Here is a 10,022-nt window from a genome sequence, read left to right on the forward strand (position 1 = left end):
GCTCAGAGAACCACGGAGCCGGTGCGGTGTCAGGCGGGCCAGGCTCCGATGCCTGGTTCTGCCATCTTTTACTTTATTCTGGGCTTCTGCGGCTTCATCTAGAAACTGAAAACCGAAATTTCCGTCTCCAGAATTGTCTCACATGTTATGACAAGGTTTATAAAGCTTAATAAATAGGGGTTGTTAATTATCTATCTCTTGTACATTGCTAACAGAAAAAGCCTGCGTTGGGACAGAGGGTGGGGTCGGGATCTCCTCAAGGGCCCCCTCTGCCTTTTCAGATAAAATTTCAAATCCTTCCCAGCCCAGGAGGCTGGGCTTGGCCTGAGTTCCGTTCATTCTTCAGCTCTCTCGGCACATTCCCCAACATACCCCGTGCTTTCCCACCCCTGAGCCTTGAAACATGCTGTTCCCTGCGTCTGGCTGCTCTAACTCCTTCTTATCTATCTCCGTCCTGGTTGAAAAGACTCATTCTCGGAAAGCCGTATCCCAGACTGCCTTAATCCTGGTGCGGCTCTGATAGTCTGTCTCATGGCATACTGTTGTTCTCACTGACAGTGCTTACCACAGTCTAGAACGATGTGCGTGCGTGTTACACCCCTTCCTCCTCCAGTAGCCTGCAAATTCCATTTGGCCAGACGCTGAGGTTGCTGTATTCCAATGACACAGACAGATTCCTGGCACTAGCAAGGCCTTATGATAATATTTGCCAAAATAATGTGTTGAAGAAGTGAAGCTCCAAGGAGCCGGGGAGAACCAGGAGCCACAAATAGCTTTCTAACAGCCCTCAACACCAGACCGGGGAGCCAGCAAAGCACTTCCACCTCATTGTCTGGAAGGCTAAGGCAGCCACCATTCACTCAGTGGAGAATCTGCTTATCTGGGGCAGAGTTCCGCTGGCTCAGGCCCCCAAGAGTGCCAGATCTCCCGGGCGCCTGGGTGGCTTAGTTGGTTAAGCGTCCGACTTTCGCTTAGGTCATGATCTCGTGGTTTGCGGTTCGAGCCCCGCGTCGGGCTCTGTGCTGACTGCCGGCTCAGAGCCTGGAGCCTGTTTCAGAGTCTGTGTCTCCCTCTCTCTCTGACCCTCCCCTGCTCACGCTGTCTCTCTCTCTCTCCTAGAAATAAATAAAACATTAAAAAAAAAATTTAAAAAGAGTGCCAGATCTCCAAAAGAGGCAAAAGCTACTGAGGTGTGAGGAAGAGGGAGGAGGAGTAAGAAGTTTTTGAAAAGGCAGTCACCTTGGAACAGGCACTGCACTTCCGATGCTGTTTGAACACCATGGTGCTCACCTGAGCCCCATCTGGAACTTCCAGGCCTGCTCTTCTGTCTCCCCAAGTACCCCGCACAACCCATCGGGTGAAGGCAGGTTTTTTTAAGCCCGGACTAACTATCTCAGTGCACAGAGATGACAGTTCTCTCAAAATAAGCACCATAACCCACTCTAAAAATATTAGTCACTACGAGCATCAGGGCTCCCCCAGCCTTACCACACCCACTGGATATTAGATCAGCCAGTGGAAGCAACGGTTGAGGTTTAAAAGCTGCAAGGCTGGGGTGGTGGGGGGAGGAGTCCCACTTTATAAGCAGGCAATTCTTTGGCAGCTGGGGCCCTGTGTCCAGAAATATGGGTCTCAAAAGAGAGTAGGCACATCTCCTGGCCAATCACAGAAGGCAGGCATGAGGAAGTGGGGGAGGTGGGCAGAGGGAGGGGCACCCTCAGAATGCTGGTTCAGTGGTTGAAAACGGGGTTCCCCTTCAAATCCTTGGTGCAGGCTTTACTATCTGTTCACATTGGACTAGTTCTTTCATCTCACTGAGCCTTGGTTGTCTCATCTGTAAAATGCAATAACTAGCACAAAAGGTTGTTGGGAAGATTAAATGAGCTTAAAAAAAAAAAAAGGCGGCAACAACAACAACAAATCCAAAAACCCTAAAGCTTTTAGACCAGGGTTGCACACAGTTAAATCTATGTGAGTGTTTGTCTTTCAGATCAGATGCATCATCATTTCATTTCATCAAGCCTCCAACCAATCCTTCCACACAAGGAGAGTTATCCCCATTTTGCAGATACAAAAACTGAGACTCATGAGTGTTAAGTACATTAGCCAAAGCCACATAGCTTAAGGGATGGCAAGACCAGCACTCTGACCCAAGGAATCTTCATAGTCATTATCACAATAATCAGCATTTCCTGAAAGCCAGGTGGCTTATATCCATTACCTCATCAAATACTCAAAACCACTCAGTAAAGAAAGAACTCTTATTAACTATTTGACAAAGGAGGGCACAGGGGGAGAAGGTTAAATATCTTGGCCAAGGTCACACAGTAAAGGAGCAAAGTAGGAGCCTGAGTTCAACTCTGACCCCAAAACCACAGTTTCTTTCATTTACATTCTGCCTGTATTTGTTACAGTTCTCACATCTCCACTTGAAATCACTGATGTGCTTGAATTTATATTAAATGTAAAACACCTCTTTGTTAAACGGGGTCCATGAGCGGCTCCATCCCAATGAAGGAGCCCGCTGTCATGAACTGTAAGAAATAAGGATATCCCCAAAGAACAGCCTAGCTGTCCACTAAGTTTCTTCTAGAAGGTTTGGTTTGGGGTCACAGATAGCAACTGAGGAATGTGTTAAAACAGAGCGCGGGAAGTTCTTAGTCATTCAGCTTTCATCTTTTGGAAACTAGAACAACACAAATATTTTCTCAAGTCTATCATCATCCGCACAGCTCTTCTGACAAGCAAGGCTATTCCCTAGCAGTGCATGACTGCTCTACCCAGTTGCATGTGCCTCTGCAAAGATCTATACCCTCCCAACTCTTTCACCTGCCTGGTGGTGAAGACACATAAAGAGGGCAACTCCAACATCCTGAAACAAACAGAACAGTGGCGACTTTTCACGTTTTATTACAATACCGACCTACTATAACCTGGTGCTAATCTGGTGCTCACTTTGCAATTCTCTGGGCCCTTATGTTAACCTATTTATTAATCGTTTAAACTATAGGTTTGTAAAAACAAATTCCAAAGCGGCAGTTTTCTAGGCTACCCTTCTGTAGCTCATGAAGCTCCAGTACTGGACTGCCCTGCTGGCTCTAGAGCAGCACACCCCTTGTTAGGGCACTGTGCCCCAGCAGAGGGCCAGGATGCCCTCAGAGTGACCGCACCCCAGACCCACCTGACACAATGGCTCCAGAGGCTGGGGGAGCGGGGGGGATGATGAAGGCGGGGGTGGTGGGGAGCTTGGCTTGGCCAATTCTGCAAAGTGATCTCTGCCCACAGTTTGGTCTGTGGCACATCTCGATAAAACACGGGGATAAAAATTCAAGCCAGGAAGTCTGGCTTTGACACACCTTGTGGTCGAAACCATAAATTAACTGAAACGGCAGTGACTACTCATTTCTTACTACAACAGGCAAGTTTGGAAAAAACACTTGCCCTCAATGAGCATTATCTGACACATCAAAGACTCTTCGTTGAAACAACTTCAGACTTTGTGGACGGATAGAAGGAGGCCCTTTGGGTGGGACACAATGGACATTGCCCAGATGATAAAACAGGGCTTCTAGAAACGTGCAAAACATCTACAGCTTCTGCATGACAAAAATTCAGCACAAGTACAAATTTTAGCTTTTCTAATTTCGTCTCGTCTAAAACCCTCCCAAAAAAGAGAATCCCAAAGTAAACTGATAACTTACAACCTCAAATCCTAGGCTTACATCATAGAGTTTGCGGAAATATAGAACTCTTTGGCTAAAAAGAGACAAGCACTCGATATTCTCATTTTAGCAAAAGTCAGCGATTGCACATACACCGTAAAAACACGTGATCCTCGTTTTCACTTGACATCACTGTTTGTAATGCAATTGTCCAGTCTAAACAGTGCCGCCGTTACTACAAGCGATCATCAGAGACACACACAGTGGGCCACAGGGTGAGAGGTTCATCTGGGATGCGGCATTGACGACTGTAGGATCCGGGTCCCCCTTCCCCAAATTCCTGACAGCTCTTGGTCACTGAAGAACGGTTCATTGTCCTGAGGCCAAGAGTCAGAGGCAAAATGGGAGCAGCCTGGGTACAGCCTCAGGATGCAGCAAGTATGACAGCCCCGTGTGTGTGCCCACGTCGATTCTGAGACCCCTAGACAGCCCGGCTTTCTTACGAGCCCATTTTGTATAGATGTGGCAGCGGGGTGGAGAAGCCTTAAGATTAAGGACTGCTTTCTTTCATCAAGAAATTGATTCCCATCACATGGAGCAAAGCTGTATTCCAGAGCCATCAGTAAGCCCCAGGGAAAGGGGGTGGAGGGAACCAGTGGCTTCAGAGTCCAGACCTCAAAGTACCGAGAGGCCCAAGGGGGAAGGAGCCTTCCCCTTAGCAGGGCCGGACAAGAGCAGGGGAATGGAGTGTTGAGGGAGACAGTTTCTAGACAAACACTCCTCTCCCCGCCCTGCCATCAAGGCTGTGCTAAGTAAACAGTGGCAACAGCTGTCAGACACCAAAGCCCCACCGCCGTGCCTCATAACCAGCACTCACAGAGCACCAGCTATGCGTCACCCGGCCTGCTGGACATTTCCTACACATTATCTCACTTAACTATATCATTAGTCCTGATGCAGAGTTACTATGCTTACCCCCCAGTTTTCAGGTACCTTACCTATGGTCACATATCACAGAAGTGACAGAATCTGCATGGAGGCCCACGTTTGATGGACTCCGAAGCTCTGAACTTACTTCTCCATTCCACAAAAATTAAATGTCATCTTCTTAACACCTTTGAGAGTCCCTTCTTCTGCTTCTAGGTTGCTGTTTGATTTAAATCCACCCCTTAAACTTGCCCTGCACATGCGGTAGAGACGTGTGTCTTGCCCGATGGCCCTGCTGCTGGGACTTTAGCTACTTGCCACCAGCATCTCCCCCAGGGTGAGGAAGGGTCCGTCCTGTGAAATCCACTGGTCTCAGAAATCTACAGTAGAGCTGCCCCTCCCCGGACACGGGAGAACTCCGAGGGGGTCTTTTAGGAGAACAGACAAACTCAACCATGTGGCAACACCTGGCTTCATCCTTAAAGCACACCACCCAGAAGTTGTGGAGGCCACGGGCTGGCCAGTTTCCCCCAACTTCCTTTCAAAGGCAACAATAGAGTAATTTCCCAGATGCAGAGCCAAGCGGGGGTCATAACCGGACACGCCTTCTGCTTTTCACAATGTGCCAAAAGACTGATGACTATATGAGGGTCTCTTGAACACGCTAATCGCCCTGCCAAGCATAGTCTCATTCCCCTTTGTGCGGTTCACAAAGCCTGAGGGAAGCCCGCTGCCGGGCCCCGGGACCACACAGGATACTGGGTGCAGCCAGATGCGTCTGCGGCTGGACTCCATCAAGGCCCCCGTGTGCCGTTCCACCTTCCTCGGGAGGCAGCCAGGCTTTCTTCGGTAATTGGCTCCCAACCCCGGCTGCACAATGGAATCGCCTGGGGAGTTAAACGCTATTGAGGCGTGGGTCCCAGCCCCAGGGATTCTGAGGTCATTGGTCTAGGATGGGACCGGGGCAACTGGATTTTAAAGGCGCCCAGGAGATTCTAAGGTGCAGGCAGGATTGAGAAAAACCCTAAGGATCAGTGATTCTGCAGACGCTAAAGTTCGTCTTTCTGAACTTTCTCTGCATTCCTCAAACTGCCTGCATTTCCCCCCCCCCCCAATTTCACCTGTAGCTCTTCCAGAGGAGCTCTGCATACCGCCCGCAATCAGGACCCCTCCTCTCGGAGCCTCCTCGCTCAGAGCGCCCAAGACCCCAGGAAACTTCCCTGCGCGAAGCGCCCCAGTCGCGGGAACTTACTTGAGCTCCACGTGTGAAGACTTCACAACAGCTGGGAACCTGAGCGAGAGCCAGGTGTGCGGGGGAGCGCGGAGACCCGGGAGCGGCGAGCCGGGGGGAGCGCGGAGACCCGGAGGGGCGAGGCCGGGGGAGCGGGGGGCGCGGAGACCCGGGAGCGGCGAGGGCGGGGGGGGGGGGGGCGCGGAGACCCAGGAGCGGCGAGGCCGGGGGGGCGCGGAGACCCGGGAGCGGCGAGGGCGGGGGAGGGGGGGCGCGGAGACCCGGGAGCGGCGAGGCCGGAGGGGCGCGGAGACCCGGGAGCCGCGAGGTGGGGTGGGCGGGGGACGCGCGGAGACCCGGGGGCGCCTGGGAGCTCACGACACCAGCCGCTGCGGGAAACGCTGGGCGGTTGCAGCCGCGCCCCGGCCCGGAACGGGAACTGGCCGGGAGGGCACTTGCGGCCGCGCCCGCCCGCCTGGGCTGGCAGCGCGGAGGGGCGGAGGCGGTGCCGGCCGGACGAGGCGGGGTCGGCGCCGGGGCCGCTCGCTCGCGGGAAGTCTGGAGACGCGGAGCACAGACAGTGGCTGCGGGCACCCCCACGGGGCGCCCCGCGCGGGACGGGAGCTGCCAACTGCCGCGCAGGGCCGAGTGGACGGGCGAGAGAGTTGGCCCGGGGTGACACGCTCGGGAACTCCTTGCGCCAGCTTGGCCACGGTGGCCGCGAGCCCAGCCCCGGCCCCTTAATAGTAGCAACCCAGATCCTGCAACCAGAGGCCGACCCTGGGCAAGACAGGGAAACTCTCGTTCAAATGGGACACGTGAGCCTGGATGAAAACTAGCTCAGAGGAATCAGACTTTTTACACCAGAGCATATACTTAGATTTATGCTTTTTAAAAAATTTATTTTTTTTTTTTTACTTATTTATTTAGTGTTTATTTTTGAGCGAGACAGAGCATGAGCTGGGTAGAGGCCCCATGCGGGTTGGAAGATCATGACCTTAGCGAGGTCTGGTGCTCAAACGACTGAGCCACGCAGACGTCTCTAGATTTATACTTTTTAAAATCTAAGTCTTTCTTTCTGTTCTTAAATCTTTTCTTGGGGAGCCTGGGTGGCTCAGTCGGTTAAGTGTCCGACTTCAACTCAGGTCATGATCTCACGGTCGTGGGTTCGAGCCCCGAGTGGTGTTCGGTGCTGACAGCTTGGAGCCTGGAGCCTGCTTGGGATTCTGTGTCTCCCTCTCCTCTGTCCCTCCCCCACTTGTGCTCTGCCTCTCTCTCAAAAATAAATAAACGTAAAAAATTAAAAAAAAAATCTCTTCTTGGCGGTGTACATTTTATACTGTATGCATTAATCAGTGATGACTTATAAAGGAGTTTTTGAACACACTAATAAGTTTCCCCAATAAAATATTTTTAAACATTTTAAATGGAGAAGGTCTACATAAAGCATACTAATTCTATAAAAAGTGGCCATTCACACAAAAATACATTTGGTCATGTGACCACAAATGTGCATGAATATTTAAGTTCCTCGCAAAAGGCTGCCTTCTGAGAAAATGATGTTCATAACTCAAAAGTAAAACTTTGCAGGGGCACCTGGGTGGCTCAGTCGGTTGAGTCTTCAACTTGGGCTAAGATCATGATTTTCCAGTTGGTAAGCTGGGCCCCCAGATGGGCTCCGTGCTAACAGTTCAGAGCCTGGAGTCTGCTTGGGATTCTGTATCTCCCTCTCTCTGCCCCTCCCCCACTCACACTCTGTCTCTCAAAAATGAATAAATGTTAAAAAAAAAAAAAAAGAAACGTTACAAATGGAAAATCGGTGGGATACAAAGTGCAACTTGTAAGGACCAACATGAAGACAACAAAGATCCTAATTCTTTCAGTTTACCCTTATATTAACCTCTGGTAGAAATTTTTAAAAATTCTCTTTTCTTGGATTGTGATATTTATCTTTAATGGCTTTTCAACTCTCATATTTCCCATATACTGCTTCTCTGGCTGCATTCTGAGTAACTTCTTCATTTCTGTCTTTCCATTCACCAGTTATTTTGCAGATATGTCGCAGAGGTGTGCGGACCTCACAGCAGCTGGGAACCCATCGGCTCTTTAACCCACCTGTGGTAGGCAGACTACTGCAGGTCCCCCACCCCCATAATGTCCATGTCCTACACCTGGAAACTGAATATGAAAAAGCAGAATTAAGGTAGCAGATGGAATTTAGGGTGCTAATCCGCTAACCCTGAGCTGGGAAAATTATGGTGGATTATCCAGGTGAGTCCAACGTAGCCATAGGGGTCCATAAAAATGGAAGAGGGAGGCAGAAAAAGGAGACTCAGAGAGATGGTAACCAGCGAAGGATTTGGCCTGTGGCTGGCTTTGAAAATGGAGGAAAAGGGTCCTGAGTCAAGGACTATGGTGGTTTCTAGAAGCTCTGAAGACAACAAAATGGATTCTTCCATCGAGCCTCTAAAGGAACAGTCTTTCTGACATTTTGATTTTGGCACAATGAGACCCATTTCAAGTTCTGACCTTCAGAACTGTAAAAAAAATAAATTTGTGTTGTTTTAAGCCACTAAATCTGTGGTGACTTGTTACAGCAGCAATAGAAAACCAATACACCATCCACTTAAGTTCTTAATTTTAACAGCATACTTACTTTCTAAACATTATGGTTCTATTTCTAGTATTCTTGGTCATTTTTTTAAACGTTTATTCATTTTTGAGAGACAGAGACAGAGCCTGAGCAGGGGAGGGGCAGAGAGAGAGGGAGACACAGAATCTGAAGCAGGCTCCAGGCTCTGAGCTGTCAGCACAGAGCCCAATTACCAGGCTTGAATCCACCAACTGCAAGATCATGACCTGAGCCAAAGTCAGACGTTCAAAAGGCTGGGCCACCCAGGCGCCCCTCTAGTTTTCCAGTAGTTTCCTGTTCTTTGCTAATTCCATCACTTTTTCTTTCTTTCTTTTTCTCTTTTCTTTTTTTAAAAGAGAGTGGTGGGTTGGACAGAGGGAGAGAAAGAATCCCAAGCAGTCTCCGTGCCCAGCACAGAGCCTGATGTGGCTCTCTATCACACAACTGTGAGATCATGACCTGGGCAGAAATCAGAAGTTGGGTGCTTAACTGACTGAACCACCAAGGCGTCCCAAATGCCATACTTTAAAAAATACATAGTTGTTGGGCACCTGGGTGGCTCAGTCGGCTGAGTGTCCGACTTTGGCTCAGGTCATGATCTTGCAGTTGATGAGTTGAGCCCCATGTTGCGCTCTGTGCCCACAGCTCAGAGCCTGGAGCCTGCTTCAGATTCTGTATCTACCTCTCCCTCTGTCCCTCCCCCACTCATGCTCTGTCTCTCTCTGTCTCAAAAATAAATATAAACATTAAAAAAATAAAAAATACATTGTTTGTTTTTCATTAAACTCTTTATTTTGAGATAATTACAAGTTCACATGCAGCTGGAAGAAATAATGCAGACAGATCCATTTATCCTTAATCTATCTCCTTAATTGGAGGGCTCCAATTTCTCCAGTGGTAGTATATTCCAGAATTACGGTGCAAGATCACAACCAGGGTATTGACACTGATACTGTCAAGATACAGAACATTTCCTTCATTACAAAGATGTCTCATGTTATCCTTTTATACCATACCACTTCCTCTTTAGCCACTGGCAACCACTAATCTGTTCTCCACTTCTATAATTTGTCATTTCAAGCATGTTGTATAAATAAAAGCATACAGTATGTAACATTTGGGTTTGTTTACTCAGCATAAGTGTCTGGAGTTTCAACGTCATTGCATGTATCAATAGTTCTTTCCCTTCTATTGTTGAGTAGTATTCCATTGTATCACCACAGAGGTTACCACACTTCGTTTAACCATCACAGGCTGAACAACACCTGGGTTATTTCCAGTTTGGGGCTCTTCAGAAGAAAGCTGCTACAGACATTGACACATAGGTTTATATGTGAACATAATGACCAGGAGTGCAACTGCTGGGTTGTAAAGTAGCTACACATTTATTTTATTTTTTTTAAGTTTTTTAAATGTTTTTTTAAATGTTTTTTAAAATTTCTGAGAGAGAGAGAGAGAGAGACAGCATGAAGAGGGGAGGGTCAGAGAGACGGAGACACAGAATCTGAAACAGGCTCCAGGCTCTGAGCTGTCAGCACAGAGCCCGACATGGGGCTTGAGCCCACAAACC

The 10,022-nt window shown here is 48.9% G+C and overlaps 1 protein-coding gene across 3 annotated transcripts in view; it reads right to left on the reverse strand.

Annotated features, from left to right (window-relative positions):
• NOD1 (nucleotide binding oligomerization domain containing 1) overlaps window positions 1-6,276 on the reverse strand; it is a 65,194-nt gene extending 58,918 nt beyond the window's left edge. For 2 of the 3 annotated variants that reach the window (XM_039229859.1, XM_039229857.1), the window contains exon 1: window positions 5,842-6,275. The gene's annotated coding sequence lies outside the window, so the exon portion shown is untranslated. Of the gene's footprint in view, window positions 1-5,841 lie in introns of all 3 variants that reach the window. The other variant, XM_039229858.1, reaches the window with a different exon arrangement.
• Between the last annotated feature and the right edge of the window lie 3,746 nt (window positions 6,277-10,022).

The sequence above is a fragment of the Hyaena hyaena genome, unplaced genomic scaffold (genome assembly GCF_003009895.1).
Source record: "Hyaena hyaena isolate Hyena2069 unplaced genomic scaffold, ASM300989v1 scaffold_40, whole genome shotgun sequence".
In the NCBI taxonomy this organism is placed as follows: Eukaryota; Metazoa; Chordata; class Mammalia; order Carnivora; family Hyaenidae; genus Hyaena; species Hyaena hyaena.